Below are 19274 nucleotides of genomic sequence, written 5' to 3'. Positions count from 1 at the left end.
TCTGGTGAGTTCTTTGGGCTTGGTGTGAGGAATCTGTTTCAAAACTGAGTGGGAGTAAGGTCAAGTTAAGGCAAGATATTTTGCCACAAGAAATATTTGCCAGGAACTTCACCACTGCCAAAAGGTTTACCACTTCTTAATTTCATGAAGGCAGAGGATAAAACTTACTTACAGGTCTCTGCCACTGCCATACCAAACCTTCTACTTTACAAATTGGAATTAAAGCTCAAGTGTTTGTAAGCAGACAGCCTACTTCCCACCTCCAACCTTTCCTTTTGTCCATGCTGGAAACCTATGTTTTGCCATTATTTGCCTCCTAGCATAAGCAGGCATTTGATGCCAATGAGAAATATTTGACCTTGAACTGGATTAGCCTGTTATGCAAAATTTCCATCTGAATTTGGGAATGACATCTGCTGAATTCCTGGTCAACAAAAGAAGTGTTAAGATGCTGAGAGCATGTGAAGCCACTGTGGGCTTTATCCTATTCAGATGCCACAGAATTCAGTCAAAGCCAAGAACCTGAAGCTAGGAACACATATTGCAGACAGAAGCACCTTTTGTTCTGGCCATCCTCTGAATGGATGACATGCCACCCAAAACATGAATTCCTGGTTTTCAGAGACAGGTTTTGGGCAGTATAGAAATATATTAAATAAAATAAATGCAACCACGCCACTTTCAAGACCCAGTCCCCGGAATCTGGTCTTCAAACTAAGAGTTTGAAACCACCTTTGGAATGTTTAAAACAAGATAATAAAAGATGCTGAGGTCATTCACACAATCAAAAACTGTGTTCTACCTGATTGGGAGCTGTGTGTACTCCCAATTTTTGATTGTGTGGAAGCAAGGTTAGAGGAAAACCTGGGTAGAAGTGATTGGGGCGATTCTCATGATCAACAAAAATTGGGCTAGGAGAGTCTAGCCCGATTTTTGTTGATTGTAAGAACCACCGGGCTCACAGCTGAGCCTGGTGGTTCTTGAGCGGGGAACGAGCGCTCCAGCAAACCTGCTTTTTAGGATCATGAGTAGCCGCAGCACGCCTTCGCGCGGCACCTACTCATGAGTAGACCCCCAGCCGGGAGGGGGTCTCCCCAGTATGCCCTGCGCACTCGCACAGGGCATGCTGGGGCTTGCGGGGACCGCGCGGCCCCCGCTCCCCCCACCCCACTGGCCATGGGGGGCTTGTTACAAGCAAGAATAAGAAGAAATCCACAGAAGAACAAATTCAAAGCAGCAGCACCCAGTTAAAGCCTCTGGAGCTGCTCATACAATTAAAAGAAATATTTTTTTTTTAAGCCAGCACAGCAGCACAGCTGCACCTTTAAAGGTAAAAATCCATCCCCTCCCACTCCAACCTGTTTTAGTGAAGCCCCCTATTTTCCCCTTTACCAGTAATATCCAAGCCAGCTCAAATCAAACCAGGCCCAGTTGGGCTCAAATGCTGGCTAAACCGGGACCAGTTTGGTTCAACCTGAACCCTTCAAGTCAAGCCAGTTCACACACACCTAGTATCCAGACTGCAATCACATGTTGCACTTCAAAGACTGGTTTTTAGCTTTCCCTCCAATTCTAGTCTAATATAGATCCACATGTGACAGATGGACAGAACAATTATGCTAACCTCTGCAACAGTCCCCTCAAGAAGCCTCTTCAATTAAAAAAAATGGGTAAGTAAGCTCAGGTGAGGGCCAAGATTGAGATCATAATTAATCACCTAATTAACTATTTCCCATTGGTAAGAGTTCTTCCTTCATTGGTGTCTGAGGAAGGCAACATGTAATAGGAGGAATGTGGATAACATGGGAAGAATATTCATGAATGCAGTTATGCAGTTACTTAGGCCTAATTTTCCACAAGAGATGCAGTCTACAGGATTAACTACAGTCTTTCTGGGAAAGGTGGGTTTTGAGGTGGGATCTGAATGAAGGGAGAGAGGGGTGTTCTGGAGGGGGTAGAGCAACAAGGAGAGAGATAAGGAGCAGCCAGGGAGAACAGGTGACTTCATTTAAGGGACTAGGAGATTTCCAGGCTTTAACAACAAATAAGGATTTCTTGATGGCATTCATTAGCAATGTGATAGGTGAAAGATTGCATATATAAGGATCTTTTCCTCATGAAGATCATTTGGGGGTGATACCCTCATAGAATCTTAAGTAGGCCTTCTGCCCTTATGGCTGTGCCTAAGCAAAGGGACAATGCAATCTGCTGGAATGCTGTTATACAGTTTAAACAGTCTTTGTGGTGTAACTTAATCCCTAGGCACAAGTCCATGGCAATCTAATACAATGAGGTGATCTGCAGTATGGTAATTGTAACTGTGACTTGACTCATTAATTTTTGGTAACAGTTTCTAAGCAGCTCATTAGGCACATTGAACAGCAGATGTCAATCTAGGGAGTATTTCTCTCAGGGTGTGAAAGGAAGTATGTGTTTGGGTGAACCACAGGTTCTAAGCTGTTCAGGTCTATAAACATGAGAGGCTCGACCAGTCAATAGGCTCTCAGCTCACTGAGTTGGAGACTCTGTATATATAGAGCACTGATGAGAGCGCTGGTTAGATCTGTCTTTTGCTATGGACACTGATTTCCATTGGGGGGGGCAAAAGAGGAAGAAGAGTGGGGAGTCTGAAATAACATTAATCTGCACAGTGTTAATAGGTGGCACAAGGTGGCTCATACAAATACCAGTTTTTGAAACATTTCCATTCAGGATTCACATGAAGTGATTTGTTGATGTGTATTAAGTCAGCTACAGTACATTGACTGCAAATAAGCATGCATTAGTTCCTCTTCATATACCCACACCTTGGCTACAGTGAACAAGGTTTCAGAATCTGCAGGCATGAAAATTAAAGCTGTCAATGCACAATGCAGAACATATGTTTTAATCGCATATCCACTATAGACTTAACCAATTGATTTCATGCACCAGTGGTGTGAAGGGGCAGCAGGACCATCAACCGGGCAATGCTGGAGGGCGTAAGCAACTACACTTTTTCCTTGTTGGAAATGAAGCCTAGCGTAATCTAATGAAGGAAATGAAGAGAAACTTGCCTAAGATTCCATGCATCAGGAATAGATGCAGGCAATGTTGGGCAACTCTGACTGGCTTTGGTATTCTTCTTGAGGGGAAATGAAATTTTACTTCATCTAAAGTGGAAAAGGTCTGAGTTGTGTTGATTCCTTTCGTAAGTGACTACATTACATCATGGCGTATTAGTCCATAAACCATAAAAACACAGGAAGAAGAAAAAAGAACACAGATAACAGGCAGGGGTGTCGCTATAATTGAGCAGATGGGATCAAAGAACCTGGGCCTCCCAGCACCTGCGCCCCCCCCCAGCTCCACCCCTCCCCATTTTATTGATTATCTCCCTCACTCCGAGGGGCTGCTGGGGAGAGGGGCAAACATGGGCTCCCCTCTCCCCTAGCTATGCCCCTGATAACAGGGCAAAAAGAACAAAACAGATTAATAATCCAACATTAAGGATTTGTATTATTAACATGATCTAAACATTTAGCTACTTTCAAGATGAGGAAAGTATTAACCCCTTCAAAACAATACTGGAGTATTCCAATACTTCAGTACTCACAATAGTGCCTTTTCAGCCCAATTCTATGTATGCTTACGCAGGGTGGATGGGGTGAAGAGGATCCCATTGTGTTCAATAGGGCTCTCTCCCAAATAAGTGTACAAAAGGTTGAAGCCTAAGTATCAAAAAGTACATCACACTAGAACAGGCCTGCTCAACTCCCCCCCCCCCCCCGCAGCTGTTTTTGGATTACAACTCCCATAATCCCCAGTGACAGCGGCCAATAGCCAGGGATTTTGAGAGTTGTAGGTGAACACATAGGGATGTGCACAAAACCAGTTTGCCCAGTTCAGTTCGAATTTGAACTGAGTTTGAACCAGGAGGGGGAGATTTGGTTTTGGTTTTGCTCGAACCCCGCTGGTTAAGTTCAATTTTGAACCTGTTTGAACTTGTTTGAACTTCCAAAATTGGGTGAGGTGGTAGCTGGCACCCATGGGCACCTTCCACCCAACCCCCAAAGCAATCAGACACCTGTATGATTTTTTAAATGAATTTTTGATTTTTTTTCTCATAGGGTATAATGGGACTTGAACCAGACCATTATTCCTTATTGTGGAGCACCCATTGGTGCCAACAACCACCCAAACCCCAAAGCAATCGGGGAAGAATGGAGGTCAGCAAATGTATAGCTTCACGTCGGAGGGGAAAGGGTGGCCTAGAATGGAGTGTAGTAGGTGGTAGTGCCCAAGGGGAGCAAGGAAGCTATGATAATTATTGGGCAAAGGGCTGATTTTTAAGTGATTTTTGAAGTTTACGCGTCTTTAAGGTTTTTCTCCATAGAGAAGAATGGGGGTTTCATCAGCCCCATAAATGACCTTGGGGGGTGCTGGGGTGGCCCAGAGCGAGTGGTGGTGTAGTGCACAGAAGGTGCCAACCAGCCCCATGGGCTGCTAACCCATGGGGTACATGGGGTACCCATGGGGTTTTGTTGTTTCTGAGGTGTTCCGAGTGTAGATTCTCTGGTAGCAAATGAGAGTGGATTCATGGTTTGTCATTGAAAATCTCATATGCCCAATTCCTTTCAAATAATTCTGGTAGCTTCCTTGCCCCCCTTGGGCACTACCACCCACCACACTCCACTCTACGCCACCCCTTTCGCCCCAATGTTAAGCTATACATTTGCTGAAACCTCCATTCTTCCCCAATTGCTTCAGGGTTTGGGTGGTTGTTGGCACCAATGGGTGCTCCACAATAAGGAATAATGGTCTGGTTCGAGTCCCATTATACCCTATGAGGGAGGGGGAATCCCTCCACCAAAAAAATTCATTAAAAAATCATACGAGTGTCTGATTGCTTTAGGGGTTGGGTGATAGGTACTCATGGGTGCCAGTTACCACCCCACCCACTTTTGGAGGTTCAAACCAGTTCAAATCAACCCCCCCCCAGTTTGGTTCAAATGTGAACCTACAGCTCGAACATGATGGCTGGTTCGGTTCAAATTCGAACCATTGAACCGAACCGGTTCAAATTAAAACTGGTTCCAGTTTGAACCAATTTGCACATCCCTACTAACATCTGCAGGAGTGCCAAAGTTGAGCAGGCCTGCACTAGAAGCAACATTCATCATTCAAAGCATCATTCATTCTTCTGACTTTTATTATTTCTCTATGTAAACCGCTTTGGAAACTTTTGTTGAAAAGCGGTATATAAATATTTGTAGTGTGTGTTGTTTTTTAGAACACTAAAACAGCAGCCGTGTGAATTTTTTTAACACTAAAACAGAAGCTGTGTGAGGAGGGAATCAGGACTGGTGCCAATGGAAGCTTCTCTCCTGGTTCAGCATTTTTGTCAGGACTATAGCATGAGGGGAAAGGGCTAAATGGCCACTCCTCATGAGCCACAGTCCTGATGTTGATTGCCAGCTCCAACCTGTCTAGAGTCAAATGTATTTTGACTCTTAAAGCCCTAAAGAGTCTGGACGCAACATACCCTAGAGAATACCTGCTCCCATATGAATCGTTACATGCCCTAAATTCTGTGGAGAACAAGCCATGCACTACATGTGTATGGAGCACATTTGATTTGCCCAGTTCACGAGATTGATTATTGCCTTTAAAGTCCTAAATGTCTTAGGACTAGCATATCTCAAGAATCTCCTCTATCCATACCAACTTGTTTGAATGCTGAGACCAGCCTTGGAGGCCCCTCTTTGGGTTCATACTCCATCTGAGGTGTGGTCGGTAGGGCCTTGTGGAAGGCCCTTCTCTGTGGTGGTACCTAAGGAGGCTTGCTTTCTGCTGAACTTGGTGCTGGTTGACGAGCTTTCCATTTGCCTAGACCAGTGATTCTCAAACTTGGGTCCTCAGGTGTTATTGGACTTCAACTCCCATAATCCCCAACCAAAGGCCACTGAGGCTGGGGATTATGGGAGTTGAAGTCCAATAACACCTGAGGACCCAAGTTTGAGAATCACTGGCCTAGACCTTCTAGATGCCATATTATTCTAACTGGCTTTTTATGCTGCTGATGCTGTTCATTTTTGTTTTCTATTTTTAACTATTAAAAACATGTTGAGAAGTTTGCAATCTGAAGGATGAAATATAATATAAATATAATATTATAATATAATATTATAACATAATATAAATATAATATTATAATATAGCCACTTGGATTTAAAATGCTACATTTACATGGGTTTTTAAAACGTTAGTTTTATTCTTTTATACTATTGTGCATGTGTTTTGACTATCCAATGGAAAAGCAACTAAGAACCACACAGAGCTGAATCCAATGAACCACAAGAGGAAGAAAAATAGCCTCTAGTACTGCTCCACAAATGCTAGTGCAAGAGCTTGCACAAGAGTTAATGCAGCACTGTTAACAGTTAAACTCTACAACTGTTTTAATGTTTCTGCTTGTGCAAGCACCTGAACAAGCAGAAGAGCAGTTTGGGATTTAATTTCACTTTTTTCACGCTACACTTTAACACGAAGCAGAAAGCAACACTTCTGTGAACAGAATATACTTCCCGGGGTCTTCCTCTGAAAAGCCAACTTTGGATCCAATTCTTCCAACAAAGTGGTCATAATAGCTCATCAATCCAGAAGGTCCTGATTACAGAACTGAAATGTACCCAAAGACCACAAAATCCAGCTCTCTGTTCCAAGGCACCATAGGTCATCATCCACTCAGCAGCCCCTGATGGAATAAGCTTTGCAGCTCATACCTTAATGTGCCACTCACTGAGAATAGGTAGAACAGGATACGGTGCTTGTGGAGATAAGAATGGATGAGGCCCAAGGCCTATCTAGTCCAGCATCCTGTTTTACACAGTGGCCCACCGAATGCCTCTGAAAAGCCCATAGGCAAGGGATGTGGGTATGCCCTCTCTCCTACCGTTGCTACCCTGCAACTCATATTTAGAGGCATCTTGCCTCCTGAGGCTGGAGGTGGCCCATAACCACCAGACTAGAAGCTTTTTAGAGACCTGTCCTCCATGAATCTGTAGTTCAGATGTAGTTCTATTTATAAAACAAATTTATAGTATATTCCATGGTCTCTCAAAAAGCATTAAATTTCAACCGGTCATCAGATTTGTGAACCCTTAAAGAACAGAGATTTTCTGCAATGTTCAGTCTCACATGTGCTATTCTTTACCCAAACTCACACATTCCAATCAGCATTTCACTCAGAGGTGCAGCTAGGTAAGTTTGGGCCCTGGAGCTAATGAGCTTACAAGGGGCCACCAGCAAATTAAGCATCATCTATCTATCTATCTATCTATCTATCTATCTATCTATCTATCTATCTATCTATCTATCTATCTCACCATGAACTCTAGACCAAGCCATTTTAGAAATATAAAAGGGGATGAAAATGGGGGTGATGTTTGCCCTTTTTTTTTAATGAAGGCAATGGTCATTGCCCATTGGACTTTACATTTGGCAGAACTGCTTTCAAGATTTCCCTGTTTCAGACTGAATAGAAAACTGGAAAATAATGTGTGGTAGAGTCAAGGAGAGACCTAATGATTAGGCTGCTCCCATATCACTGCTGGTAGTGTTTGGCAACCTCCCCTCCACCTTGCCCACCGCACCACTTCCAAAGGTCGGTTTTGAAAGAGGCCTGGCCCCCATGGCATCAGAGCAAGGCCTCAGGCACCACAATACCTTGGGCCACTCCTGATTTTACCACATGGGGACAGAGTAACAAAAAACTAAATGTGAGAAAATATAATAAAAACGACCCCCTATTGAAAACATTTATACAGGACAAATTATGGCCTGAGTACTGAGACTAAAAAGGGTTGTGGATGTTCAAATGAGAGGAAGTGGAATAGTGGCAGACACTTTCCCCCAGCCATACTTTGTGCACTCATTTGAAAAGAGCCCCCCGCCACACACACCAAGGGTACCTTCGGAGTCTCTCTTCATGTTGTTTTTCAACAAATAATTCTCAATTTGGGGGGAAAGGGGAAGCAGGTATGTGAACAGGTGGATGATGAGATATGGGGACAGATGGAATGGCTGACCAGTATGGTTAGATAGGAGTGAAGAAACAGAAGGCTTATTAGAAGAGTTGAATTATGAAACATCTCAATTTCTAGGGTATATATTTCTAAAATAACGGAGGTTCTTATTGTACAATGAGTTTCCCTGCCAACAGACCCCCTCTTGTTGCGTTTGATGACAAAACATTGTCCCAAAGAAATCAAAAGCCACTATGCAATTTTGAGCTGAAAATACTATAGGCCCCTTCGCCTTCCTTTGATCTATGAGGAGTCTTTCTTTTATTACAACTTTCTAAAGAAATCTCCTTTTCCTCTTAAATGTTTCATGAATCCCATTGTCCCCTTAACTAGAGTATTTTGATTTAAAAAAATAAAATAAAAGCACATGTAAGAGGCCCTTGCACAAATGTTTGTTGGTAGGTACCTTTGCAAACCAAGAAATAACCTGTTCTGGGGGAAAGAAGCACTAACATTGTTGTTCTATTGTCACCCAGTGGTAATTGAAAATGTGTTTCTGTCAGTTCTTCCAAAGAAAGAATGCAATTCTTTTAAAGATCTTGATCTTAAATTGGCAAAGAAAAGAAACAAAGTCAATGATAAAGAAGCAAGATATTGTGACTTCTCTCTTGCAGTGGTGATCCTGAGACTGCCCTTTCTTATTATCCAGCACATTATTCTCACCCACTTCTCAGCAATACAGAACTATTTCTTCACCTATCTCCTTGACTCAATTAATAACAAAGAGTCTCATGTACTGAAACAAGAATCTTTGAAACAATCACACAAGACCCAGTTGGGCTTGCTTTTATCATTTCATTTCTTCAGTATATACCTCTATTCATTTAAATTGGTGTTCTGAAATGAGTGTAAACTGAAAATGAATTCTTCACAGGAGAGGAATAAATAGGAAACTGCCTTATACCAAGTCAGACCATTCATCCATCTAACTCAGTATTGTCTACACTGACTGACAGCAGTTCTCCAAGGTTACAGGCAGGAGTCTCTCCCAGCCTTACCTAAAGATGCCAGGGAGTGAACCTGGGACCTAGATGCTCTTTCACTGAGCTATGGTCCCATCCCCTAAGGGGAATATTTTACAGTGCTGACATGAAATATCCCATCCAAATGCAAACCAAAGCAGACCATGCTTAGCAAAGAAGACAATTCATGTTCACTACCATTAGACCAAATTCCATTTTCCACATTCATTATAAATTAATATGTAACTTGGAATGGGCATATTACCTTAAAGACTGGCTTGTTACTGACTGTTGGGTCATGTGAAGATGGCAATTATTCCATGTGTTTTCAGACAATCAGCTGCAGTTATCACAAGGCCAACTCATACCACATGAATGCATTTTCAGCAAGGACTTCCAGATTTGTCTTAGAGATTCCTTTGTCTGAAAGGGGGGAGGGAGGGGGGACACCCTCTCAAACCTTTCCTGACACTCCTGGATCAAATCAAGCATCAGCCATTTTCACTGTTCAGTCTGAACTAGCCAGGTAATTCTGAGACTGAAGACAGATGTGGGCACCCATCTATTAGGGTCCAGGCTGGGACCACCAGCTCATGTCAGATAGGCCACTGAAAAGCAATCAAATGGCAATGATTTTCAATCACTACTGACAGGAGGGTGGATTCAAACCAGTGACCTAGAGGTGAAATGCTCCATATCCTATTACTAATCCTTGAAATTATTCCTTTTCCCACAGCTGAGCCATGAATGACATAAAAAAAAGAAATGTGAGAGGAATTGCAATAGGCATGCAGAGCCAGTAATTCATAAAGGGCTAACAAAAATCCATGGCAAGTACGCTTAGCGAATATTGTTATGATGAAATATCATCAGGGCACTGTGGTGGATTTCACTAACAATTGTTCCAGAAACAAGAAACAAAATCCACCCAAGAGAGAAGAAGAGAAGGCTTCTACTCACCTAGAGTATATCCTGCAACATTAAAAGTGATATTTGGAACTCTTAATTAGTACTAGTTGTAGGCCGCTTTTGAACAAAATGCCAAACCACAGGCAGCCATGCCAGAAGTTCAGTTTTGTGGTCATCCAAGTGCAAGAAACTGCACTTTTATCACAAAAGTGAACCGAGGTTTTTGACCCCAAACTGCAATCTGAACCTTTGGTTTGTTGTGAGTTTTGCCGTCGTCATAACCTGGGTTTTGTTCTGTGATTCCTCCAGAAACCGTAGAGAGGGCGGCTCAGACCAGCCCAGAAACATGTCAGCGCTGTGTCTGCCATGCTTCTTGCTGGCTGCCTCTGTGGTCAGGTGCCCCACCCTCAGCAGTCTCCGCACCCCTCCTGCCATTGTCTAGCAACAGGGGTGCCACATTGCCATGTCGCATGCTCCAATACATGCAAAGGGATAAAACCACATTGGGGAAATCCTGTTTTCCACTGTGTCTTGTGGTCCCGCCTTTGTCAATCCACACAAAAAGGATGGAATGAGAAGACGGGCACAACGGGAGAGGTCTCTAGCAGTAAAGGGCTGCAGAAGTATGTGCACAAAAACATGGAGCCCCAGGGACACCAGGAACTGGGCTACTGGGTTGTTTCCCAACAAAGTTCACACATGTCATGAGAGTGACACAATGTTGCTTGGCCGAAATACCAATGTGCCAACCCAGTGCGGAAACCCACAGAAACCCCATCCTTGGAAACCTTCCAGTTGTCCAGTTATATAAAGAAAGAGACAACACATGTTCTCACAAATCTCCTGTCTATCCACTAGTTTGTGTTACTTAAGCAGCCTGCAATGCACACCTTGGCACATTACCTGGTATGCAGGACCGTTAATTGCAGTGTCCATACAAGACATTTTGACAGCTTCCATTCAGGGAAGGGGAGCGGGCACACATGCAAGGAAACCTCTCATTAATAACACACCTGATCAAGTGCATCTGCCAAGCAAGGCATCCATTCTAAGGTGTTGCACGTGAAGTGTGGTTGGTCAGCAAGCCATTGATTTTCCTGGATGTCTGGACAGTGCCTGTACTATTAAAGTCACCGTGGATGGTGCTGCTCTCAGCAATTGTATAGAGTACTCCACTAAACACTGCATGTATATGTATGTGCATTCAAAGGTTCAGCCTTGGCCCCCCCGGGTTGGAGGTGTCCCAGACTGGTGCGGTACCATGCGTGCCAGGAAAAGGAAAGCCTACCAACAAAGGGGTACTCCCAAGTTTGTGTTAGAAGATCTATTTTATTATCAAATAAAATATATAAATAATAAATACATAAATACATAAATAAGATGTTCCCTAGAATTCTTAAGTGGTTCTGTTCTATTTTTGTAACTGTTTGTAGGGGAAGGGAGACCCAACCCCTTCTCCATGAGTGCAATCCGGCATAACTCATGAGAAAAACCATCCATCTGGAGCATTATTCAATCCAATCACAGGATATATTTTCCTGTGTGATGATGATGGATAATTCCTCAGAGTGGACCACTCTTCATGAGAGTAAAAGGCCATGCAGACATGCATGCGGACCAGAGAGCTGTTGCCCAGCCCGGTTGCTGGATCCATACAAGCTCTGGGAAAGGGTACCCCAGCAATACCCTCCTCTGTCCTAGTGACTGCTACGAAGAAGCAGTCAAAGTGATCCCTCTTGCAGTTCTTGTTTTCCTGCAACACATATCAATGTTTTCCTTTTGCCCAGCACAGAGACCTGTGCTGAAAGCAGCAAGTACCCTGCCCTGGGATGCCCATGGCAGCTGATGTACAAATAGCCCATAGTCGGCCCAAGCCAGGAAGTTTGAATGTGGACTAGGAGCTATCCCCATTGTTACCAAACTCTGCCCAGGCACATAGAGCGGGAAGACTCCTTGTGAGTCTGGAACAGTTGCATGGAAAGGGGAAGCTGTGCAGTGTGAGTTCTACTATTAACCAGAGATATCAGGAGCCCCACATCAGCAGGCCCCCTATTGTTGGATGGACTATCTCATGAGAGCACAGTCTGATGGAGACATGAAACTCATGGAGCCTCTGGTCCTCCCCAGTGGACTGACCCTCTCATGAGCGGGCTAATCCCAGGCTGGCAAGCTGAAATGGGAGCAGGAGTGTGTACCATTCCAAGAGCATCCTTTGTCATAGTGGACCAAACCCCCAGGATCCTTTGCCCACCTTCATATATATGTTCCCTCCTAAGAGGTTATCACAACTCCTTCCAGGAGTAACAGAAAACTTGTGCCATTCTCCTTCCCTGGGTACCAGTCATTGTGTTTGTGTGAAACTGTTTGACTACAAGGCCTTTGCAAGGGCAGTAGTTTAACTGGTGTGAGGAACGGTTTAAATGCCCTTTCCCTGATGAGGGCAGCCGATTGACGCTGAAAATGCCCATCGATTTCACAATTGAACAGGGCATGCCCCGTTGAAGATTGTGGCCAATGGTTGCCGCTCTTCCGACATCCTGATGCCTTGCTTGCAGTCTGGCGTTGTGAGCGCTACAGAGCCTTCTGGGATGTGGCCTCCCAGGACCAGGAAGAGGAAAGGTCCCCTCTGCCCACAAAGTAGATTCTGTGAGATCGTGGCTTAACAATCGTCTGCGGGATGATTGGAGCAGGTGGGGAGCTTTTGAAAGATCCCCTACATAAGAGACAGGTGGGGAAATATGCATATAGAAAAACAGCATACCAGGGGAAAGACTAGGATAGGAACTTACTCTCTGACATGCTGGTTTTCTATGAATAGGAAGGTTTTTTTAATGGGGGAGCATTCGTATGTGCAATATCACTTACTCACAACCCACACAGTCCAAATTACAATCCGGTAAGAACCACAACAAGTTTCTGCAGATTGTATTATTTTATTCTTAATACTTGGAGCTATGAAATCAGGGGCACCTTTAGGCATGGACCTGGGGGCTCACACCCATGTGTCAATTCTTCTAGAGGGCCCCATGATTTTCCCTAAGGAAAATGAGGATCCCTTTCATATTTCCAGAATAGTTTGGCCTAGAGTTTTGAAATTTAGCACAGATGTAAAACAGGTTATCAGTGTATTGATTTTGAAGTAGATCCATTGATTTTTAATAAAATTTTGATATATTTTTAAATGTTCCAAAAAGTCCTATAAGTGGCTTGATCCATGGCAGAAAACTACAAAAACTTCTGGAACTGAAGCCTCCCCGCCTTGTACCATCATTCCACTCCAATGTGGAGTAATCTTCCCATTGCCTTCACAACCCCTGCTAACTTGGCAAAGAAGCACCTTTTAACGTGGTGATTCTCTTAGCAGGGGAAGGGAACTTAGCAGGGAACTGGCCCTATCAACCCCCAGCACAGTACCTCCAGCGACTGTTGCTGGTGTCTATCTTAAGTTTCTTTTTAGATTGTGAGCCCTTTGGGGACAGGGATCCATCTTATTTATTTATTATTTATCTGTGTAAACCTCTCTGAGCCATTTTTAGAAGGGCGGTATAGAAATTCAATAAATAAATAATAAAAATAAATTTACAAGGAACATAGGAAGCTGCCATGTAATGTCAGACCTTTTCACCCTTTTATATTTCTGGAATGGCTTGGTCTAGAGTTCTGAAACTGGGCTCAGATAGGGATGTGCACAAAACTGGTTTGGCCTATTTGGTTCAAATTCAAACCCAATTTGAACCAGGGAGGGTAGGTTTGGTTTGGTTTTTGTTTGAACCACCCCACCTTGGTTCAGTTTGAATCTGAACCCAATTTGAACCAGTTCTAAAAGGTTCTACATGGGGTATAATGGGGGTTCGAACCGGCCCATTATTCCCTATGCAAGGCACCTACAGGCACAAAACTGGGGTGGGTGGTAGGCACTCAGAGGTTCAGTACATCCACTGCTTCCACGGGAACCGATGACAGAGAAAGGTAAGAGCTAAGTGTCATCTGCATACTGATGACACTTCAGTCCAAACCCCCTGATGACCTATTCCAGTGGTTTCACGTAGATGTTAAACAGCATGAGGGACAATACTGAGCTTTGCGGGACCCCATAGGCCAGAGGCCAAGGAGAAGTGCCCCAGCACCACCTTCTAGAACCTCCCCCCAAGAAAGGTCCAGAATCACTCCAATGCACCACCCCAATCCCTATACCTGAAGGGCGGTCCAGAAGGATACCATGGTCAATGGTATTGAATGCCACTGAGAAGTCCAGCAGAACCAACAGGGACACACTCTCCCTGTCTAGTCCCCAGCATAGGTCATCCACCAAGGCAACTAATGCAGTTTCAGTCCCAAACCGAGGGCAAAAGCCAGATTGAAAAAGGTCTAGATAATCCATATCATTCAAGACACTTTGCAGCTGCACAGACACCACATGCTCTATCACCCTGCTTAAAAACGGAATATTTGAAAAAAGGCTGATAGTTATCAAGGTTGGTGGAATCAAAGAAGGACTTTTAAAATAGCAGTCTTGCTACTGTCTGCTTGAGACTCGATGGCACCTTACCCTCCCCTTAATGAAGCATTAATTATTGGCTCTAACCACCTGCCTCTTCTTTCCCTGGCCCATACATCCCTTGCCAGAATGTACTTCAAACTAGAAATAGAAAGAGTGACAACAGTCTATCTAACAGAGTTTGGCCCTAATGAAAATGGATGGAGGATGGATAAAGCAATTAACAGAGTTAGTTAGATTTTATTATTATGCTTTAAACTGTAACATACCATCATCCTGTCAATCACCTTCTTGGACTCAGTAGCTATGGTCCAGTGAGTTTCTAAAGCACCCTTTAGAGGATGCACATGACCCTTTATGTTCATGTTCATTTCTGTAGGCTGTTGGCCACACTACCACTTCTCCAAATGACAACCCTACAACCTCTACACATAACCCTCCTGCAGTTTGTTAGGTCAAGGAGGAGGAAATGATGCTGCTGGAACAAAAAGTGAAGAAAAAAATAGGCATCCATCTTTGGTTAGGGACTTGCTGGTCCATGGCCAATAGATATCATGCCATAGGTTTCTGTGAGAGATAGTCACAAATAGTGACCATTTATGAACAGAAACCCAAACAGATATGTTGTGTTCTTTATCCTCCTTACAGGATTCCACATCACTGGGGCTTTGGAACCCTAAACAGTAGACTTGTTTCACTTTGATTCCAAATGTGACTCAGGTAGGTACTTCTTAGCAATCAAAAACTAATAGACTTTCTATAATATCTGTTTCTACAAAATGAGCATTTAAGATCTTGGCAGAGTCTATAACATTCTGGGGGAAAGATATAATGGCCTTTCCCCACATTTTTTTAAAAAATTGTGCAGTGCATTGTAAACTGCATATTCAGTGATCAAATATTTTATTCTGATTAGCTATGGCTTGGTGTGAAGGTCTTTAACTTCACTAAATTATATCCCCCACCCTTTTCTCGTCTCTCATTCCATTAACCTTAGTATTACAAAGCACTTTAATTTGGGATAAATAGCTTTCCTGTGTTTTGCCTGCTAGCTTTTGACATACCTCTAGTATTTTAAGCTTCACCTGTAGGGTGTTCTTCTGTTGTTTTTTTAATTTATAAATGATTCCAGAAAATAAGCTTTTCTTCTCTCTCTCTCTCTCTCTCTCTCTCTAGCATGTAGTCTGGTTTTTGTTTTTTAGTTTTTTAAATAGGAGAATACTTTAAAACTTGGTGGCAACTTGCCTTGGTTTTATGAAGTGTGCATGCTGAGTCTTGCATGAGGAAGAGGAGTTGGAAATATTTTATTATGAATTATTTATTTACTTATTATTTTCTCCCCATTTATAAACTTCAGAAGATCAGGTGTGTGCTGTCGGGTTTTGTTTTTTAAAATAAAGAAAAATAACAAAACATAATAGCAGCATCTGAAAGAGAATACTGTACTGCAGATCTGCATAGAACTGAAAGATGACTCGCACAATCCTGGATGTTTATTTCCTATATGGCTGTCATTCCCCACTGTCTATTTCTGGCTTGTGCCATTAGAAAAGCAGTCAACTGAGCATGTGCAATGGAGAGCCTTTATAGCTAGAATATGCTCCATGAAAATCTATGTGGTGTGGGATGTTCATTGAAATTGCCCCTCTACAAGTGCAGCAAAACCCTGTTTAAAGAGTCACAAATTTGGGTCATGCAGATCATTTGTGGCATCAAATATAGAGACTTAGAATCTCATGGAGAACAAAATGGAAATTTCTGAACCCCACATTGGTAAAATCTGGTAACAGAATAGCATATCACACTGTAAGAATATATGTGCAAATATAGTTTAATTTTCAGCATGTTCTTTGAGTTGGATTTTTTTTTTATTTCAAAGGCAGGTAAAGCCCAGAGTTTTAAATTGTTTAAATGAAAGTACCTGCCCTTTTACTTTATTGGTTCCCTCATTCTTATTTAATTATTCTCATATCTGAAATCATAAACCTCCTAGTTCACTATTTGTTTAAAGAGGGCAGGAAAAAGTACAGGAGGATTGCACTGGCAATTATGAAGTCAAGCAGCTTATGAAATAGAATTTAACAGCACAGTTTTACTTTCCTTTTGAAGTTACCTTTGTATTTGATGGCAAAGAGTTAACTGTAAGCAGTAACCTGTGTAATGAAGTTTCTCCTTCTCTTTCCTTTACCCTTACATAGTTGTTGGGTTCCCCCACCGCCCACCGCCAGCATTTTTTTTTTTTTGGTCTTTCTCTCATAAAACTGAGTTTTAAACACCCTTAAAACCTGAAGAGTTTGGTCAAGTGGGAAGAATGCAGACAGGCTCATTCATGCATGAAAGCTTCTAATGGAACTCAAATATAAATGTAATTGGCTAGTGCCCAAAGTGCAAAAATATGTGTAATTTGCTTGTTAAGGCGACGTTTAATAAATGAGAAGACAAATCTGAATGAAGGACAGATTTCATAGCACCTAAGAAAGTTTCGTGAAAGCTTTTTAGCGAGGCAGTATTATTCAAGTATCTAACATAGTGAAGCATGTGGAGTGCAGGTCTGGTTTAATCTGAATGAAAAGCAGAACTTCTAGATACTTTAGGTAGGTAGTAATACTTGGGAATGGTGCATCCATGAACAAAAATACTCAGGAATTAAGTAAGATCAAATATCTTATGAGCCCTTTCTCATGAATATGTGAGAGGGCTACCATTCAGGCAGGGGGGAAGGTTGCTCAAACTTATCTTCCCCGAAGATGACCCATCAGTCCTTGCTGGGCACATGGATTGCACACCCAGATGGTCACCAGCTTTCCCCAGCAGCGCAGAGGGTCAGGAAATCCCATAATGCACTGTGTGAGTATGTGGTGCATGTTGGGGATCACCGGCACTGGCCAGGAGCCTGCTCCTGGGTTGATACCTTATGGCACCAACATACAATAGTTTAGCCCTGGTTAAGGGTGTGCTTGTGTCCTTAACTTTTGTTAATGGGTGAGCCTCTATGGCAGGTTTGCCACCAAGGTGCCGCTGGCAGCCACGTGGCTGCTGGAGGTTCTTATGAGCAGCCAAGAGCGGGCTTGGCTTTGTTGGTCCAGCCTTGGCTGTGCGTGAGAACAGCCTCTGTGTGTTGTTGCCATTGTTGTTATATATGACAAAAGGCTGCTCTGCAGCTATTGAAAAGTGCAAAAATTAAAAAGGAAGCAGATGCTCCATGTGGAGACAATGAAGCAACAAAATTGTAGCAACAAAATGAATCAAAGAAGCAATAACCTAATGTTACCATTTTATTAAAGTTTCCTTGCTTTTCACAATTTTGTTTTGTTTTTATAAGCAGAGCTTTCCCATGACAACTCTTCTTCAGGAGTAATCAAACATCTAAAAAGATATTGAGGCTCTCCACACGAGCAGTGCGGAGAGCCTTACTGGGCTCTGTGGGGAGCAGTCGCTTGTTGCTGGGCAGCCAGCTCGACCGCCCACATGATGACCGGCTCCGCAGAGAGCTGGTAGGGCTGCTCTCAGAGCCGGTAGGGGCTGCAGGGATTGGGGGGCACTTGGCCGCTGGAAGTCCAAGGATGCCTCATGCGAGTGCGCAAGGCATCCTGGGGAGACCCCTGAGACCAGAAGGTGTGTTTTAGCTTCCCAGTGGGGGTCTCCTCGCATGTCGCTGTGGTGCAGAGCTGCACCATGACAACTCACAATCAAGAAAACAGAGTTAGCAGAGCACTTACTCTGCTAACCCCATTTAAGGGGAGGGCTTCTCTGGTGGGCTAGCTGCCACAGAACCACCCGGCTTGCCTGCGAACCCAGTGGTTCTCACAATGGGGGGGGGGACCGGGCTGGGATCCTTTAGCCCAGTTTTCTCCCATCGTGAGAATAGCCTCATTGTATAATGTAAGTCATGCTTGCTGGGCACAAGTCATGGAAGGGAAGCCAGCTATTTTATCTGATCAGTTTTCACCTGAAGAATGTGACTGGGCCAAGGAATAAAAATTCCAGTTGGAATGAAATGACATGGTTATTTCTCAATACAGTGTTGGGCACTGTTGGCAATTATTAGTCTTGAGCAAGCACAATAGTGTATGCTCCATAAATCAATTAGGTGCTTTGAGCATTCCTGGTGAGTGTTCAAAAAACCTCCAGGGGTTATTTTGAGCAATCAATAGAAATGCTTGAAAGATCCACGGACCATGCCTTCAGCAATATTTCAACACTGGGGGTGGCAGGGTGGGGTGTGCTTAACAGAGGGCAGAATGACATGCAGAATATAATTTCCTGTGCAGGACCATAGGGTTTGTCAGAAAAGACATGAAGAGCATCATTTGCCACTTTTGTGGGAAACTTGTGATCATATGCCCTGTTGCCAGCTCTCTCTCTCTCTCTGCTCACCCAAAAAGCACGCTGCTTGATAAGGGGGTGGGGAGTGCAAGGAGTCTTGATTTCCAAAGACACAAGCCCTTTCTTGAGTCCGTTTTCCGGCTGAGCCAATAACCAGAGCGGAGCACAGTATATCAGCCGATCTTATATGTTTATTTCCATGATCATGGGAGACAAGTTACAGTCTCTAAAAAGTCTGCAAAATGTCTGCCCCAAAAACAAAAGACGTGAGTATTTATGAGTCCAAACTACAAAGGCAGATAAGCACGCACACTTCATTACCTATGTGGCTTTCAAAATATTTTAACTAGATACAGACTGGCTTAGGCTGGTTTATGATTAACAGTCCAGCTTCCTCCCTTAAGTTCATCACTCCTGTATTTTTTCCACTGGCCATCCCATCTTTCATTAACCCTATCCTGACAATGTCTTCCATTTCTACATACTTCTTTCATTGATACATGCTTAACAATA

At 43.3% G+C, this 19274-nt stretch overlaps 1 protein-coding gene across 1 annotated transcript in view; it reads left to right on the top strand.

The window, feature by feature from the left end:
- Positions 1–19274, top strand: part of NOX3 (NADPH oxidase 3) — a 340950-nt gene that overhangs the window by 128161 nt on the left and 193515 nt on the right. The window contains exon 2 of the mRNA XM_053293552.1: positions 15084–15155. The gene's annotated coding sequence lies outside the window, so the exon portion shown is untranslated. The remainder of the gene's footprint in view (positions 1–15083; positions 15156–19274) is intronic.

Source organism: Hemicordylus capensis, chromosome 1, assembly GCF_027244095.1.
Source record: "Hemicordylus capensis ecotype Gifberg chromosome 1, rHemCap1.1.pri, whole genome shotgun sequence".
NCBI classification, from domain to species: domain Eukaryota; kingdom Metazoa; phylum Chordata; class Lepidosauria; order Squamata; family Cordylidae; genus Hemicordylus; species Hemicordylus capensis.
This window is presented reverse-complemented; position numbering and strand designations above follow the sequence as displayed.